This window comes from Puma concolor, unplaced genomic scaffold (assembly GCF_028749965.1).
Source record: "Puma concolor isolate L17-30 unplaced genomic scaffold, mPumCon1.1.hap2 unalloc_scaffold_8, whole genome shotgun sequence".
Taxonomy (NCBI): domain Eukaryota; kingdom Metazoa; phylum Chordata; class Mammalia; order Carnivora; family Felidae; genus Puma; species Puma concolor.
In genome coordinates, this window is record NW_028240291.1 from 331,056 (window position 1) to 349,143 (window position 18,088).

At 42.0% G+C, this 18,088-nt stretch overlaps 1 long non-coding RNA gene across 1 annotated transcript; it reads right to left on the reverse strand.

The window, feature by feature from the left end:
- Nucleotides 1–8,818: 8,818 nt before the first annotated feature.
- Nucleotides 8,819–11,452, reverse strand: LOC147570841 (uncharacterized). Its single transcript, XR_015247974.1, has 2 exons — nucleotides 11,318–11,452; nucleotides 8,819–9,603 (listed from the first exon to the last, which is right to left on the reverse strand). It is a non-coding gene; the product is annotated as an uncharacterized LOC147570841 (long non-coding RNA).
- Between the last annotated feature and the right edge of the window lie 6,636 nt (nucleotides 11,453–18,088).

The following is an 18,088-nucleotide window of genomic DNA, read 5'->3' on the forward strand; positions in this document are numbered from 1 at the left end:
GAAGGAGACTGGGCAGGTGGAAGGGGGGGGGCGGCGCAGAGAATACAGGGAACCCACCCATCCCCAAAGCAGGTGGAGAGAATGTGGAAAATTGGATATGGCTGCACGGACTAAACTAAAATGGGAGAAAGGAGAAATGAGAGGGTTTAAATTCCATTCAGACTGTAAACAGGGTGCGCAAAGTCTGCAAATCCACAGTTCTATGCCTGGAAGTGCTGTGGTGGGAAGGGCTAATTCTCAGGAACAGCGTCGGTGTAGGAGGTTCTCAGGCCACTCAGAAAAAGGTGGTTCCACTGCTGGAAGGACATTTGGTAGGGACTGTTGAAGCCACCTGGTCCATGCACACCCCAGAAAATGGCCACATTTGCTGGTGCTGGAACAAGGTCGTTAAGCGTCGTGAAGTCTGGTGCCAGATGTGTGTTGTGGTTTTCCATAATCCCTGAAACGCTGCTGTTACACTGACTCGCAAACTTTTTGTGGGGCGGGCTGGCATTGGTCTATAGTGTCGGAGCACTGGCAGCAGCAGGGCCCAGCAAGCGTTCCTAGGTGCAGCCTACCTTCAGCCATTGCTCATTCGCCATTGCTTGGTGAGACCCTTCTGCAGAGGGATGGGACGGGACGGGTCAAAGCCGCAGTCCTTCAGAAGTAAGGGGCCAGGGAAAGCAAGCGCATCTGAGACACAACTCAGGAGAGAGATACTCCCTGGGGCCTGGTCACGGAGAATGCAAAAGTGGGCAGTGGACAGAAGCTGAAGACAGAGGACGGGTCTGTGATTGCTGATCCAGGAGAACAGACTGGGTAGCTGGGTGGCGCCATTTTCACCGCTCTTGGGCATGTGCATACGCACCAAGGAGAGCGGCAACAATCCACCCCAGTAGGCTGGCAGTGCCATCTAGTGGAGAACAGAGCGGTTACACGGAGCCCCGCCTAACCGGGCCACCTTCGGTCTCAGCAGCACAATTCTCACACCTGGCTTAGTTTATGGACTATAAAGCGGTACATAGACTGACTTCTAGGAGAAAGAGAAATAATTTCAGTCCTACTTCAATCTGTTACCAGGTGCATCTATTCAATTTCCTTTCTTTCTCTCATTCCTTTTTTCCTTTTCTCTTTTACGCTGTTTCTTGAATACAGCAAGAGAGAAAACTCATTTTTATTTTCAATTCTCATTAAATATGTTTTCTTTAATTTTTGTTACTGTTTTGTACCTTTGTGTACCTTTTCTCAAATTCTATTTTACTCCCAATATTGTATTTTAGTGTACTTCAGTTTATTCACCTTTTCAATGTTTCAAATGATTTCCATGTTTCTTTTTCTTTTTTTCTCTTCTTCGTTTCTTTTCTTTTTCTTGATTGCAGAAGGTGAAAATTTTCATTTTCACTTTCAATTTCCATTAAAATAATTTTTTCCACTTTTTGCTGTATGTTTTGCTTTATGTAATTTTTTCCAAATTCTATTTACTTCCATAATGTGTTTTAGTGTACTCCAGTATATTCCCATTTCAAATTTTCAAACTATTTCCTTTTTTTCCTAGTTTAAATCTTTTTTGTCTACTTCGTTTCTTTTCTTTTTCCTGAATACAGAAAGAGAAAAGATTCATATTTTTTAATTTTTACTAATTGTCTTTAATTTTTTCTCCTTTATTCTGTAATTTTGTGTATATTTCACTAAATCTGTTTTACTCCCACCATCTCATTTTAGTCTACTTCAGTGTATTCATTCTTCAAATTCTCAAACGATTTCCCATCTTAAAATGTTTTATTATTTTTTTCTTATTTTTCTTCCCCCGTTTTTTTTTTTTCTCTACTGTGTCAAACCACTTTCAACACCCATACAAGACATGCCTAGACTCTAGCATCATTTTTCTACTTTTTATATTTATGTGCTTCATTTTTTAATATTAATATTTAATTTGAATTTTTTTCATTTAAGTTTTTCTACCTCATGAATTCCTTTTCTCCCTTCAAAATGACAAAAGGAAGGAATTCAGCTGAAAAGAAAGAACATGAAGAAACGACAGCCAGAGATTTAACCGACACAGATGCAAGCAAGGTTTCTGACGCAGAATTTAGAGTCACGATTGTAAGAACACTAGCCGGAGTCCAAAATAGTTTAGAGTCCCTTTGTGCAGAGAAAACATGAACTAAAAACTGGCCAGAATGAAATTAAAAATGGTATAACTGAGCTGCAATGACGGATGGATGCTGCGGTATCAAGGATGGATGAGACAGAACAGAGAATCAGCGATACGGAGGACAAACTTATGAAGAATATGGAAGCAGGAAAATGGAAGGAGATTAAGGAAAAGAACACGATTGAAGAATTAGAGAAATCAGTGACTCATGCCAAAGGAACCAGATCTGAATCCTAGGGGTACCAGAAGAGGAAGGGAGACAAATAGGGGTAGAAGGGTTATGTGAGCAATCCATAGCAGAAAACTTTGGTAACCTGGGGAAAGACACGGACATCAAAAACCTGGAATCACAGAGGACCCCCATTGGATTCAACAAAAACAACCCTCAGCAAGGTATATCACAGTCAAATTCACAAAATACTCAGGCAAGAAGAGAATCATGAAGGCAGCAAGGGAAACAAGTCCCTAAACTACAAGGGAAGACAGACCACGTTTGCAGGAAACCTATGCACAGATACTTGGCAGGCATCAGAGGAGGGGTGGGACATGTTGAAAGTGCTGAATAGGAGAAGTACGCAGCCAAGAATTCTTTATCTAGCAAGGCTGTCCTTCAAAATAGAAGGAGAGAGAAAAAGTTCCCAGACAAACAAAAATTAAAGGAGTTTCTGGCCACTAAAACAGTCCTGCATGCAATTTTAAGGGGGACACTCTGAGGGGAGACATGATGAATATGAATATATATTCAATATATTCATAATCATATAACCACCAGAAACTCCAACTCCACAAACAACATAATGGCAGTAAACTCCTATCTTTCAGTTCTCGCTCTAAATGTTAATGGACTCAATGCTCCAATCAAAAGACATAGGTTAACATAATGGATAGGAGAACAAGATCCATCAATGTGCTGTTTACAAGAGACCCAGTTTACATGTAAAGACACCTTCAGAGTGACAATAAGGGGGTGGAGATCCATCTGTCATGCTAACGGTCAACAAAAGAAAGCCAGTGTAGCCATAGTTCTATCAGACAATCTAGACATTAAAATAAAGACTGTATCAAGAGATGCAGAAGAGGCTTATATCATAATCAAGGGGTCTATCCTCGCGATAGAAGACCTCGCGATTGTAAACATTTGTGTGCCAAATGTGAGAGCACCCAAATATATAAATCAATTAATCTCAAACATTTTAACTCATCGATAGTGATACCATAATAGGAGGAGACTTCAACACCCCATTCACAGTAATGGACAGGTCATCTAATCAAACAATCAACAAGGAAACAATGTCTTTGAATGACACATTGGACCAGATGTGCTTAACACATATATTCAGAATATTTCAACCCAAAGCAGCAGAATATACTTTCTTCTCCAGTGCACATGGAACGTTCTCCAGAATAGATCATATACCGGGACACAAATCAGCCCTAAGTACGTACAAAAAGGTCGAGATCATACCGTGCATATTTTCAGACCACAACACTACGAAACTCGAAATCAACCACAAGAAACAATTCTGAAAGGGAACAAATAGGTGGAAAATGAAGAACATCCTAATAAAGAATGAATGGGCTAACCAACGGTTTAAAGAGGAAATTGAAACGTATATGGAAGTCAATGAAAATGATAGCACCACAACTCAAAACCTCTGGGATGCAGCAAAGTCAGTCAGAAGAGGAAACTATCTAGCAAGCCAGGCTTTCCTAAAGAAGGAAGAAAGATGTCAGAGACACAGCAACCGTTAGATATTCTTCATAGTTAGACCCTTTAATTATGATATACTTCCCAACTTCACCTCTTCTTATAGTCTTTGGCTTAAAATCTAGTTTGTCCAATATAAGTATGTCTACCCTAGATTTCTTTTGAGGTGCGTTAACTTGATTGTTCTCTATCTCATCACTTTCAATCTGCATGTGGCTTTACATATAAAATGAGTCTCTGGTAACCAGAATATGGATAGTTCTTACTGTTTAATCCATTCTGTTACTTTGTTTCTTTTGTTTGGGGCATTTCGTGCATTTATAGTCAGATTACCAGTAGATATGACTTTACTGCCATTGTAATTACCTGTAAAATTGTCATTTCTGGAGGTTTTCTCTGTTCCTTTCCAGACTTTGTTGTTTGTGTTCTTTGCTTCGTCACTCAAAGAGTTCCCTTTAATATTTCCTGCAGGTCTGGTTTAGCGGTCACACCTTCATTTAGTTTTTATTAGGGGGACTCCTTATCTCTTATCAGTCCTTCTGTTATGAATAGGGTATTTTTGGTCGAATAGTTTTCCCATTTAGCAGTTGAATATATCCTGCAGCTCATTTATGGCCTACTAAGTGTCTGTGGACAGATTTGCTGTGAATTTGATTTGCCTTCCTTTGTAGCTTTAGGTGTTTTTTTGTTTGTTTTCTTGTTTGTTTGTTTGTTTGTTTGTTTGTTGTTGTTTTTGTGTTTTTTTTTTCTTCCTACTTTCAGGATTCCTTCCTTGTCTGTATAGTTTATAAATCTGACTCTGAAATATCTTGGTGATGGCTCGCTTTGGTTTAATTTAATGGGACTTCTGTGTGCCTCTTGCCTTTCAATGTCTATGACCTTCCCCAGATCAGGGATGTTTTGGGCTATGATTCGCTGAAATCACATTCTGCACTTTTTTCTCTCTGCTCAACTTCTCAGACTCCAATGATATAAATTATATTACTTTATCGAGTCACTGAGTTCCTTAAGTCTACATTTGTGATTCGTTTATATTCTTTCCCCCCTTCTTTTAAGATTCATCATTTTCCATACTTTTTTATCTTTCATATCACTGATTCCTTCCCCTGATTCATCCATCCCCATTGTCATGGCATCCATTCAGGCTTGCATCTCAGTTATAGCTTTTAAAATTTCAGCCTGCCTCGACTTTAGTTCTTGTACATCTGCAGCAAGGATTCTCTGGTGTGTTTTATGCTTTTTTCAGGATAGCAAGTATCATTATGATTGTTTGTTTTATTTTTAAAAATCTGGGATGATGATGGATGAAGATGATGATGATGATAATGATGATGATGATGATGATGATGATGATGATGATGATGATGATGGTGATGAGGATGATGATGAGGCTGATGATGAGGATGACGACGATAACAATGATTTGAGAGAGAGCATGAACAGTTGGGTGAAGGGGCAGAGATAGAGGCAATGAATCTTTAGCAGCCTCAATCCTTAGTGTGGAGCTCAACATAGGGCTTGATTGTATGACGCTAGGATCATTACCTGATCCAAAATCAAGAGTCAGACATTCAACTAACTGAGCTACGCAGGCACCCTGATTGTTGTTTCAAATTCTAGTAAAGGCATCTTATACCTGCATTGATTAAATCCCTGGACATTACTTCTTCTTCCTGTTCTTTCTTTCAGGCTTCTTGCAGGATTCAGCTTCTTAATCAGTACACTTGTTTTGAGTGAGGGTTTTGTGCTGGTGTTCTGAGGGACGGTGGTTATGTTGGGCTTTATCTCATGCCTTAGTAGAGATGCACCCGTGAGGTGCACAGGGGTGAGTCCTGGTGTAAGTGGCTTTAGGAGCCACTTATTGGCACTGTTTAGCTCACCGAGGTCAGTCACTGATGATAGGTGGGGGCAGGAAATGGCATCTCCCTGGTTTGTCATCCCTGGAATGGAGAGTTGCTCCTGCCATTTTCTGGGAAGCTATCTCAGAAAAGCAAACAACCACCACTCCTGTGTACCTGACTTTCATAAGATCCTTTCCCTCACTCTGTGCCTGAGTCCATCTGCCTGCCAGGCAGCATAGTATCCCCGTGCTTTATCTCAGGGTCACGCTGGATTTCTAAACTCCAAATATTAGGGACTCCCACATCAAAGAACACTGCTTAATCTCACCACCCTTTTCCCATTTTCCAGTTCATCCCAGGAAAGTGATTGATGGCCACACAGTTTGGAGTTCGTGGCAAATTGCAGCAGAAGGCCAACAACGAAGCTTGATGGCCTCAGCCACTGTCTCCGCTTCTACATCTGGGAACAGTGTGGCATGTTGGAGCCATGAGTTTTTCTCATGAGAGAGGCCTTGCTGCCATGCCCCAATGCACTGAAGGAAGGGGAACCTTTTCTACCTGTGCGACAAAGGGGATCGTTAAGCCACGCTGTCTGCACCTGGGTCGCTGCCTTCTTCCACACAGTGAAAAAGTCAGGCAGGCATAACCCTGGTGGTGGCAGACTTCTAAACTTTCAGATTTTGTGCTTTGCTGTGTAAAGGAACTTGTGGAAATCTTTATAAGCAGGGCTCCATCCACAGCATCGACAGTTCTTCTCTGCTCCAAATCAGCTCTACGCAGCTCCTATCGTCCATGAGGTGGACATTTTTCCACTTGTTGACTTGCAGTTTTGTTCTCTTAGCTCCCAGGTTGATTTCCTGGGTGTTCGTAATGATTTGACATTTATCTAGCTCTGCTTGAAGGACAATACGAGCTTAGGGCCCCCCTGCCCCTCTGCCAACTTAACTCATCCTAGAGAGTTCACATGAATGAAATCATGACTATGCAGTCTTTTCGTGGATTTCCTACATAATCATGCTGTCTTGGAAAACTCACACTTTTGTTTCCACCTTTCCAGTCCTTATGCCTTTAATTTCTTTTCATCCTCTTTCTTTTTTTTTTTTTTTTTAATTTTTTTTTTTTTTCAACGTTTATTTATTTTTGCGACAGAGAGAGACAGAGCATGAACGGGGGAGGGGCAGAGAGAGAGGGAGACACAGAATCGGAAACAGGCTCCAGGCTCTGAGCCATTAGCCCAGAGCCTGACGCGGGGCTCGAACTCGCGGACGGCAAGATCGTGACCTGGCTGAAGTCGGACGCTTAACCGACTGCGCCACCCAGGCGCCCCTTTTCATCCTCTTTCTATTTGTCTAGTGGTTATCCTTAACATTGAGCATATATACTCAATTGTATTAAATATCAAGTTACTCAATGACTGAAAATAAACGAGCAATTAAAAAAGCATTAGTCCTAATTATTCCTCTCTTGTCTAACATGCCATATGTGACCTCCATGGTATTGATATGTTAAAATTATCATCAGTGCTGGTTAGATATTCCCATCCGTTCACCAATTTCTTTGTTTATGATTGCTTCTTGATTCAACTCCTTCATTCTGGACTCAATTACTGGCTTCCCAAAGGGCTCCTTTTCTATGTTCTTTATCTGAAAATGTCTTTGTTCTGTCCTTATTGTCAAGTGGTGGGTTAGTAGACACAGAATTGCCAATTGACCGTGATAGTCTATCAGCACCTTGAAGATAACATTTTACTGTTTTTGATCTTTGTTTTGTTGAGAGGTATGGCATTTGTTGGTCTAATTGTAGATCTTTTATCATTTAATTTCTGTTTTCTCTTCTAGTGCCATTGAAGGATTTCTCCATGGGTCTGAAGTTTCTGCATTTTCACTCGGGTAGGTGTGAATCTACTCAAGACTCAGTGTACTTTCTCATTCTGAGGTTGCCCTTACTTCATCAACCCTGGAAAAATTTCAACGTCACTTCAAATGTCAAGTTTTTCACAGTCTGTATTCCGCTGAAATGCCTGGAGACACACACAGAGCCTTCTCATTCTATTTTCAAGGCCTTGTAAGTGCTTCCATGTTTTAAATTTCTTTATCTTTATCTTCCAGGCTCCGTTTCAGGAAACTTCTTCATATTTACCCCCTATCTAGCTAGCTCCCTAACACTACCATGCAGTTTTGGACTTCAAAAATTATATTTCTTGATATTGCCAAATGTTCCATGGTGGAGGGAACAAAATCACTCCCAGTAGACCCTTGAGTTAAAGGTAATGAAAGACCCAGGATGTCATCATATACTGATCCAATACAGTCTTATTCAATATTTTCCTCAAAATCCTCCCAACATGCCATAGCATTCATTACCCAGGGCCTTTGGCAACCTGAAACCCCGAGGTTCTCAATGGGGAGGCATTTTGCCCCAAGGATATTGGGAAATGTCTGGAGATTTATTATCCCAACACAAGGGGAGAGGAAGTACCCCTTGCACCAAGTGGGTAGAGGCAACAGATGCGTATACACCTCTTACAAGGTACAACATAGTCCCCCACGCCCAACAAATCTCGCCCAAAATGTCATTGGCGCTGATTTTGAGAAATCCCGTTCTATCCTAACCAATTATAATGCCTTAAAGATCTCTAAGCTCTTGACATGATTATCTTTCTATGTGTATACGGGAGCTTATTTTAAATCTAAGTTTTGGGGCGCCTGGGTGGCTCAGTCGGTTAAGCGTCCGACTTCAGCCAGGTCACGATCTCGCGGTCCGTGAGTTCGAGCCCCGCGTCAGTCTCTGGGCGGATGGCTCGGAGCCTGGAGCCTGTTTCCGATTCTGTGTCTCCCTCTCTCTCTGCCCCTTCCCCGTTCATGCTCTGTCTCTGTCTGTCCCATAAATAAATAAAAACGTTGAAAAAAAATTAAAAAAAATAAATAAATAAATCTAAGTTTCAACTTAGAGTTTGTTGCATGCATTGTTGTTTGCACCTGAGTGTTTGCAGCATTTGAATATTTTTTCCTAACTTTATTTTTTGACAGTGTATGCACACAACGTGTTTGCCTACACATTTCAGAAACTGAAAGGCTTCAAAGAAAGGAAGTTGTTGGCAGAAAAATGTAGAAGAGGAGAATTAAACGTCAGACACACCCTGAAAAACATAGGTTTTATTTTAGATGATCACAACAATATTATATGTATCTGGGACATTTCTTCAAGGAAATTATTGGCAGCCATTGCAAACAGGAGGACCTTCACTCACACCTTTTATTGGGGGATGTTTGCGTACAGTCATGGGTTTCACTTTACTCCTCTGTTTTATGGAAAATGTTCCACAGGAGAACATGGCAGCACTTATTAGCAAGAGGGTGGCAGTTGTGATTCCTAGTGGGAATACATAGGAGAAGCGTTTCCTTATCAGCATTTCTTTTCCAATGGGAAAACTAAGTGGGAAATCAAGGGTGGTGTGGCCATAAAAATCCACAGCAAAATTCCAGCTCACTGTAATCGCAGTACAACTACAACTACAGATGAGAAAGAAGGCAGAGATGTTGTAACACAATCGAAGGAAATCTGGGTATGGGGCATGGATCCAGCGGACCACAAGTGCCACTGGACCAAAAATCAGGACGACGGAATTCAAAGAATTTACCAACAGTATCAGGCCCTGCCCATACCAGATTTCATCTGAAATGACCCAGCTTCCATTGATCCTGCCATACATAGGCCACTCAACAATTGCACCAGAGATGCTAAATTTTTGAAAGTAGAAAGCTTCCCAGAGTCCAATGTACACAATGGAAACAATGTTGCTGTTAAACTCCCACACGCGCCAGGATCTGCTGTTGGCTAGACTGATGCCCAAAGCCCAGGCCAGATAACTGAAAAACAGGCCCATCAGTTTGAGGTACAGGTGATTCAATTCCCGTTGACTGATGACAGGGTAGAGGCATCATGAAATCAAACCAGGAACACACCAAAGAGAAAAAAGAAACAGAAGGAATGAGTCACAGTTCTGAAAGTGCTCAATATTTATGTCTTGTCCTTCTGGTCTAAGAGTCATATTTAATAGTCTTATATATATATTCGCTTTCAATTATTCTATTTATTTATTTCAATTATTTATTGATTTATTGATTGCTTGATTGATTGATTGATTGATATCAATTGTTCTAAATGTTTTATGTAAGGATAAAATGACCACGGTGACGGTATAAATTTACATGGCATTCTTGGAACACAGTGTGACATATCTCTCAACCACCAAACTGTTCAATATCTCTCGTCTAGCAACTCCAATTCCAGGACTTTTGCCAAGTTATTGCTAAGAGTTTGCAAAAATATACATAGAGAGATGTGCTTTTTTTTTCAGCACCGTTTATCAGGGAGAAAAATTGGAATTAAGTAAATGTCTACTAATAGAGGAATCATTAACTAAATTATAGTACATCAAGGATTATAGTGAAATATTACACGGCCATTACTAAGAATGAGTGAATCCATGTAAATGACCTGAAGAAACCTCCCTGGGAAAGCAAAATGAAAAATAATACATATGGCATGACAATCTGTGTCAAAAGAAAACACACAACTTTCTTTATATATCTACAAGTATAGATATGTACATACATTTTTGAAAGTTTAGAAGGATGCACACAAAAAGAGGAACCCCGATCAACTGACAGAAGTAGAGAATTTCATTCGTATTTTCATTATTTTCTATAATCTGTATGGTGCATAGTTTTAAATGGAAAACAGAATAAACATAACCTTGATGATCTGTAACATGTTGCACACAACAAATCATGCTAAGGGTGCCTGAGTGGCAGAGTCCGTTGTCGGCCTTGTGATCTCAGCTTAGGTCTTGACCTCAGGGTCATGAGAGGAAGCCCCACATGGCTCCTCCACTGGGCACAGAGCCTACTTAAAAGAAAATTCATGCCTATTTACTTTTTTTTAATCCATCCCTTGCTTAAAACTCTGCCTTTAGACGTTGGCTTCTTTTAAGGGTACAACTTAAAAATAGCTTGCTGTGTTTTGCATGAAGCAAATATCTCTTACAAAGCAAAATCTAGATTGTGGACCAACCTGTTTGCATCTGTTTCAGTTTTAATCCTTGGAGTTCGTGGCAAGGATAATCAGAAAATGATACTCCTAGGGCTTCTCCCTCTGCTGATTAGCAGAAAGAATGAGACAGATGGAATGCTCAGAGTGGAGAACATAAACAACCACCCACGTGGAAGAGTTTTAGGACCCTGCAGACTACATCTCCTTGCTATGAAGCCTGATATCCCCAACGCTGTATCCTCTCTGTTCCATGATCTTCTGGGGAATGCACTTCCTCACGGCATGAAAGCAGCAGTTTTAGTAAAATTGGAAAAATGAGTTTGGAGCTGACTGCCAGTTTGATGACGTCACTCTCCAGGAATGATATTTCCTTGCCCATAGAGGTCTGAGGGAATGGTCCATAGGACCAAGGAGTTTTGACAGCATGAGGAATCAGGAAGAAGAATGTTACAAATGCAGAAAAGTATGCCAGTTCAAGGAAGTTTGGGTGCATCTGTGTGTGGAACCAGTGGAATGAGAACGTGTTTTTCCCGATGATCAAATTTTAAACACTCCCTGTATCTTATGTTACCATATTACCCATATGCCACGTAGAAGGACTCCAGTGTGCAGAAGATTAAGGAATGGTAAATATTCTTCGTAGCAGCAGGAAATTTGAAACTGGAAGGGGAAAATGTCAAGCCAACCTTAAAAGATCCACAAGGAGAGAGGAACGACCTATAGTAAAAAAAGCTACAATTAATGTAGAGTTTGGGGCTCCGAAGAAAGCCCAACATACCCTGCCTCTTACCAAATATTTATTATACATAGCTTGCATTTTGTAAAGGCCATTCCCTATTCCAGATAACTTACATTAACACATTTCAATTCTCATAGCAGCCCAATGATAGGTATAGAGTTATGACCCCCATTTTTGAAACGAGGGGCTTGAGCTCAGAGAGGTTGAGTAACTTACTCTAGGTCACACAGACATAAATGGCAAAGCCAGACTCTAGAGCTCTTGGTATTGACAGAGTTATTCATGGCTCTCCTGATACCAGATGGCATTTATTCACATCCCAAGAGAATAAAAAATACAGGTGCCTAGACAGCTCAATCCATGAAGCGTCTGACTCTGGATTCATCTCAGGTCATACATGATCTCACAGTTTGTGAGTTCAAGCCCCAGGTTGAGCTGTGTGCTGGCAGTGCAGAGTTCAATAGGGGATGGGAAGGGGACTTAGTGTTCAATGGGTACCGAGTTTGTTTTGGAACACGAAAAAATTCTGGAGATGGATGGTTGTGAGGGTTGCACAACAATGTGAATGTCGCCAATGCTGCAGAACGCTTCAAAATGGTTGAATGAAAAATTCTTTGGATAGATATTTTATTACCATAAAAAAGTGTCACAAAAAGCAGGTATTTTATAATAAAAAAAAAAGTTGTGTTCAATCTTTCGAAGAAATGACACCCTGTGGTTTGGCAACACCGTCCCTGCATTTCTAAGTTACAAGCAGTAACGTTTACAAGTTTGCTTTCCCACAAACACACAGTCATATCACTGTGGCATGGAAAGACAGGTCTGATGGTGGGGATGCCATTACCCCATATTGTGAGTTTTCATTCATAATCAAAGTGATACTCAAATAAACTCAGTTTTCAAAGCTGACGGCATAGAGACTAGTAGGCCACGGTAAAAATGTGAAGATGCTGGGTTATGTCAAAACAACAGGGGCCTGGACTTACTTTCTTTGTTGGACCATCCAGTGAATGACATGTAAGTTCTTCACAGACAAGATGAAATGATTCAACTAAAATGACCCCCAAGATGTCTCAAGGCTCTCCTTGACCAGGGACAAAGAGAAAGCACAGTAGTTTCTCTACTGTGGAAAAAAAAAAAGCCTTTCTAAGGACACACACAGTAGTAGTAGCTGCCAAACTGTAAGGGAAATAAGCCAAATTATTCTTGGGGTGCCTGGCTTGCTCTTGATCTAGGGTTGTGAGTTCCAGCCCCACTTTGGGCCTACAGGTGACTTACCAAACAAGCAAATGTCCTTATTTTTCCATGACTACAAGTGTGGATCTGTGAATTACGAGTGGCAGGTACATTCCAAGAGATGCTATAAAGCACCAGAGCAGTGAAACACCCCTTGGAGAGGTGACAAATGTTTCTAGAAGAGAAATTCCTTTTTGGAGGACCTACATCAAATAACCACTGCACTTCATGAGAGTCTTAAGTCGGAAAACTATAAGAAGGTCCATATTGAGTTGGAAGAAAGATGTGTCATGACGGGAGCCAAAGTTAGGGCCAACAGGAACGCACCTTCCTTAAGCTTCCGTGGACAGGGATGCATGGATAGATATTGACGTAGGTCTCATATGTGGCCTCTTTCTGTTTTGTTTCGGCTGGAAAGATCAGTTCTATTCTCCCCCCCTTTTGTTGCCAGCTATGCTTACAGTTGTAAACTTATATAATTTTAATCTAAGGCTACGGTCAAAATTATAAAAACTCACACAGTAAGCATGATGTTAAAGTGAACCAGAGCCAGAACTGTGCAGAGAGGAGACACAAGGGTAGAAAGGTTTATAGCAAATAGGGAGAGTGCAGAGAAACTTACACTATCATTTTTTATTTCTTTTTGTTTCATACTTTAGCTGCGGTGTAATTTACAAAGAGTAAAAAATACTCACCTTAAATGTTCAGCTCAGGGAAGATTTACCTATTTTCCACAGTAACTCCCATTTAAAGGAAAAGAATATTCCAGTCCCCCAAACCTCTTTCTTGACTCTTGCTAGTCAATAGCCACGGAGGCCTGCCCCCCCACCACCCATGTGTAAACAACTAATCTAGTTTCCTTTACCATAAATGTGTTTGCATATTATTTTTAAATTTTTAATGTATATTTATTTTTGAGAGAGAGACACACAGAGCGTGAGCAGGGGAGTGTCAGAGAGAGAGGGAGACACAGAATCCAAAGCAGGTTGCAGGCTCTGAGTCGTCAGCACAGAGCCCAGTGTGGGCCTCCAACCCACCAACCATGATATCATGAGCTGAGCTCAAGTTGAACGCTTAACGGACTGAGCCACCCAAGTGCCCCTGTTTGCGTATTCTTAAACTTCACATATATGGAAACACACGGAACGGAACGTATCTTTGCTGACAGCTTTCTTTTGTTTGGCATACTGTTGGTGAGATTCACCTGTGCTGTCGAATGCATCATCACTTTGTTCATTTATGTTGTTGCATAGTATTCCGCTGTTTGGCCATACCCAATTTGTGTACCCATTCTTCTGTAGACGAATATCTGGGTTGTCTCCAGTTTGGGGCTATTATGGGGAGGAGTTTGTTAATATTTAAAAAATAAAGCATGTATTTCCTTTATAAGTCAACTCATTTGCTCAAGCAGCAGTTAGGAAATCTGTGTTTTGTAGAATTAGATTTTTTTTTTTTGAGAGAGAGAGAGAGAGAGAGAGAGAGAGAGAGAGAGAGGGAGAGAGAGGGAGCTAGTGTGAGCTGTGGACGTGTAGAGAGTGAGTGGTAGAGGATCCAAAGCAGGGTCTGTGCTGACAGCAACAGGCCTGATGCAGGACTCAAACTCACGAACCGTGAGATCCTGAACTGAGACAAAGTCAGATGCTCAACCAACTGAATCAGCTAACTGCCCCTGCCTGTAGAGTTAGTTTTCTAAAGACATGTGGCAAGTCAGGAATCTAGACGGACTTTTAACACTTCACAGACAACCCACACCCTATTTGCTGCTCCCCTGTTTGGGGGGAGTCTTTTAGAAGAGGAGAAAGCCAGGAAAGACAGGTGGACGGAAACTTCTATTCTCCACAAGACTTGTGTCATTCTTGTAGAGAAAAAGCATATATCCTAGAGAAATATGCAGAGGACATTGAGTTGGGGTATGGAGTCTCTGATAGCACACTCAGTCATGTGAATAATAGCTTTTGGAGCATAAAAATAACTCCCCAGCAGATAATTCTATTATGGTGTCGACTCCTATGTTGGAGGACCGTCAAAAGACCTCAGATGTCATCCCAGCTCATCCTCTGACCAGTGACAAGCCACTTCGAATCTCTATATTTTGATCCCTCATGTGGAGGAGGGGAGCCACCTGCCCCACATCCTTTCTGTGCCACAGGAACTCTGTGCTTCCCGGTGCTTAGGCAATCAAGCACATTCTCCAGGGCTACCAGAAAGAGAAAGGTAAAAGTAATTCATGAACCATGAAACATCAAGTCACTGGGCATTATGATAACTGACACCTCCTGGTGTTTCCTCAGAACCTGAGCTGGGACTACTGGAGAGGATGAGGAGTTGCCAGCATTAGCCTGTGCTACCTTCCCTGCCTTGGTCAGGAAGTGCTGTCACTCTTATGTGGCTCCCTATTTCCCAGTCTCAACAACAAATATTCTGGCACTTTCGATTTCGTCTCCAGCCCAAGTGCCATATGGAATCCCTCTTGCTCCTGATTACCTTGGAAGGATATCTATGAGGGAGAAAGAATGTAAGAAATGCCCCCAGCCCTCATAGCATCCTCTGGTACCTAAGTCAGTGCTAGATACATTCTCATGTCTAATACACAGGATATATTCTTTTTGCTTATTCTTGTAAAAAATAATCGTTCCAAGAGGTAATTTAGGAGGTCTTGAAACTCATTTTTTTCCTTTTCTTCTTTTACCCATCTCCCCCAAGGCAAACCCAGCCACGGCGATCCCCTTGCTTTATGTATCTAAAGTCCTTATGATCCATTGGGTTGTTCTCTCTTGAGACTGCAGGCAAAAGGGCTTCAAACACCCACCAAACACCCACCAAAGGCGATTCAGCCACTCCCCTGTGACCAACAGGTGGCAGGTGTGTCACTCTGTTGGTGGTCACCGTCTCCTGTGAGAGAAGTGGGTTGAGGCAGGCTTTTCTCATAAGCATGTCTTCTACAACCTTACATTTTCCAAGTAACCTGTGGCATTGATCCTCCTAATTTACACAAATCCGCGTTAGAAGCCCCTATCTGTGAGGTTGGCCTTAATTAGACTTATTGCAGTGGAAGGTTTCGTTGGAGGAAACGTGATATTTACCCAGAAGCCGCTGTACGAGCCATTACAGTTTCCTGGAGAATATGTGGGGCTCAGGCCTAGGCCACGCTGAAAGTCTGAATGGGACTCAGACGTGCCATCATGTCTTTCCAAAGACGTGGGAAGGGAGGCAGGAACTCTTCAACTAAAGGAAAAGGATGTGATTTTCTCCCATTGCCCACTACTTGAGAGCTCAGGGTGTCATGTAAGTAATGGTCAGCAGAAAAATATTAGAATGCTATTAGAATTTTACAAAATCTCAGGGGTGACTGCGTGGCTCAGTTGGTTAAGCATAAGTAAGGCTTTTGCTCAGGTCATGACCTTGTGGTTTGTGAGCTTGAGCCCCACGCCAGGCTCTGTGACATCTCAGGGCCTGGAGCCTACTTCAGATTCTGTGTCTTTCTCTCTCTCTCTCTGCCCCTCCTCAGCTTGAACTCTGTTTCTCTCTGTCTCTCTCTGTCTCTCTGTCTCTGTCTCTCTCTTTCTCTCTCTCTCTCCTAAACATTAAAAAATGTTTTTGTTTTTCTTCCAAAATCTGCATCAAGAGGAAGAATTTGTTGCCCAGAAGCCATAATACAAAGCCTAAAGGCAAAGTGCCTGTTTAACATTCTACCAGAGCACTCAGCCCGCTTGGGTCTACAGGCAGTGTTTTTGGAAAATATATTTAAACAGCTGATAGACTTATGTTACCATGGGGAAAAATTTTCAAACACTATGCCGTCAAAGACTTAACTATTCTTTGGAAAGAAGGACATCCCATGTTAGCCCTCTGATTTCTCTTCTGTGAATTTTGCGTGGGCCATAGACTGTCGCTTTAGACTAAAATGAGTACGTCACCTTAATTTTAACGTTTAACCTATTAAAACTTTATTTTTTAGTCATTTATTTAGTTTAATTGAGGTCATTTAAGCATCTGAAGAGTGTGAATCCTATTAGCAACCAAGCAGCACAAGTAGAACGTAGAAGTCTTATATACTCGGTATCACCAAGGCTCTTGGTTAAATGTTTTGGTGGCACTTTGCATGTGAAAGATATCCAATGAATTTTTGGTGAAAGAATTCATCAGTGGGTGAAGGACTGTCTTAAGCATGATTCTGGAATGCAATCCAATAGAAGGGATTAGAAGTTACCCTGGGAGCTGAAGCTGCCTAGGCCACCTATAGAGTTTGGGAGAAGAAGTCCACAAAGGTCATACCTATTGGGGAGAGTTCTGGAAGAATATACTTAAATTTGTAGAAACAAGACCTATACTCCTAATACAACTTAAAAATAAGTATATTAACTGTTGCATTGATATCACCAAAAGAGAAGAGATCTTTCCCACCCCCAAAGCGTGCGCGCGCGCGCGCACACACACACACACACACACACACACACACACACACACACACACACACAAATATAAGTGCTGAATAGAAAAAGTAATTATGAACTGAACTTCTAAGAATGAGTGAGACTTAGCTTATGTCTCTTCTCCAAGTCCTACTCCAAGACATCTACTAAGAGAAAGAAAAGTGCATTCGTTCATAAATCCAAAGGCGAGTGTGTATAGTACCTACTCCATAATTGCCTCATTCTGGAAACAACTGAGTGGGGGAGAAAAACTAACTTAAACAATCCTCATAAACAAAGTAGAGGGATGTCTGGGTGGCTCAGTCAGCTGAGCACCCAACTCTTGATCCTGGATCAAGATCCCAGCATCCTGGAATCAAGCTATGCGTCAGAGCTCTGCACTGGGTGTGAAGCCTGCTGGCATACAGTTCGGGCACAAGGTGAAATCTTGTTCCAGGAGACTTGCCCCCGCCTGAATTCAGAAATACATCTCATGCCCTACCACCTTCCGTCCGCAGCCACCCATTCCCCAACACAGCCTCCAGCCCTCCAGCCAGCCTTTCAGGTTCCACAAGGAGCGCAGCGTGTCCTCAGCTGTTTCCTGTTCCATGCTGACATCTAGGGGGGTTCCCAGCCTGGCACTGCTCTCACTCGTCCTCCCCCAGGGACTCACGTCCTCCCCACAGGCTGCACCTAGGCCCACGGGGTCTCAGATTTCTGCAGGGCTCTGCTACACACCCACGGGAGGCTGTGCATGCCCAGACGCCCGCATCCACGCCTAGCCTTGTGTGCTCATGAGTACACTGAGCACGCTTACTCGCAGACGGCCAGACAGCACACACCTGGGCTCACGCTGACCACTGGGCATTCACACCACGCTCCCCGCAGCCAGATGCTTAGGGGCCCCAGAAACGTGCCCCCACGCTGTTTTGTGTGGGAAGAAGCCCCGGGTCTATGCCCCAG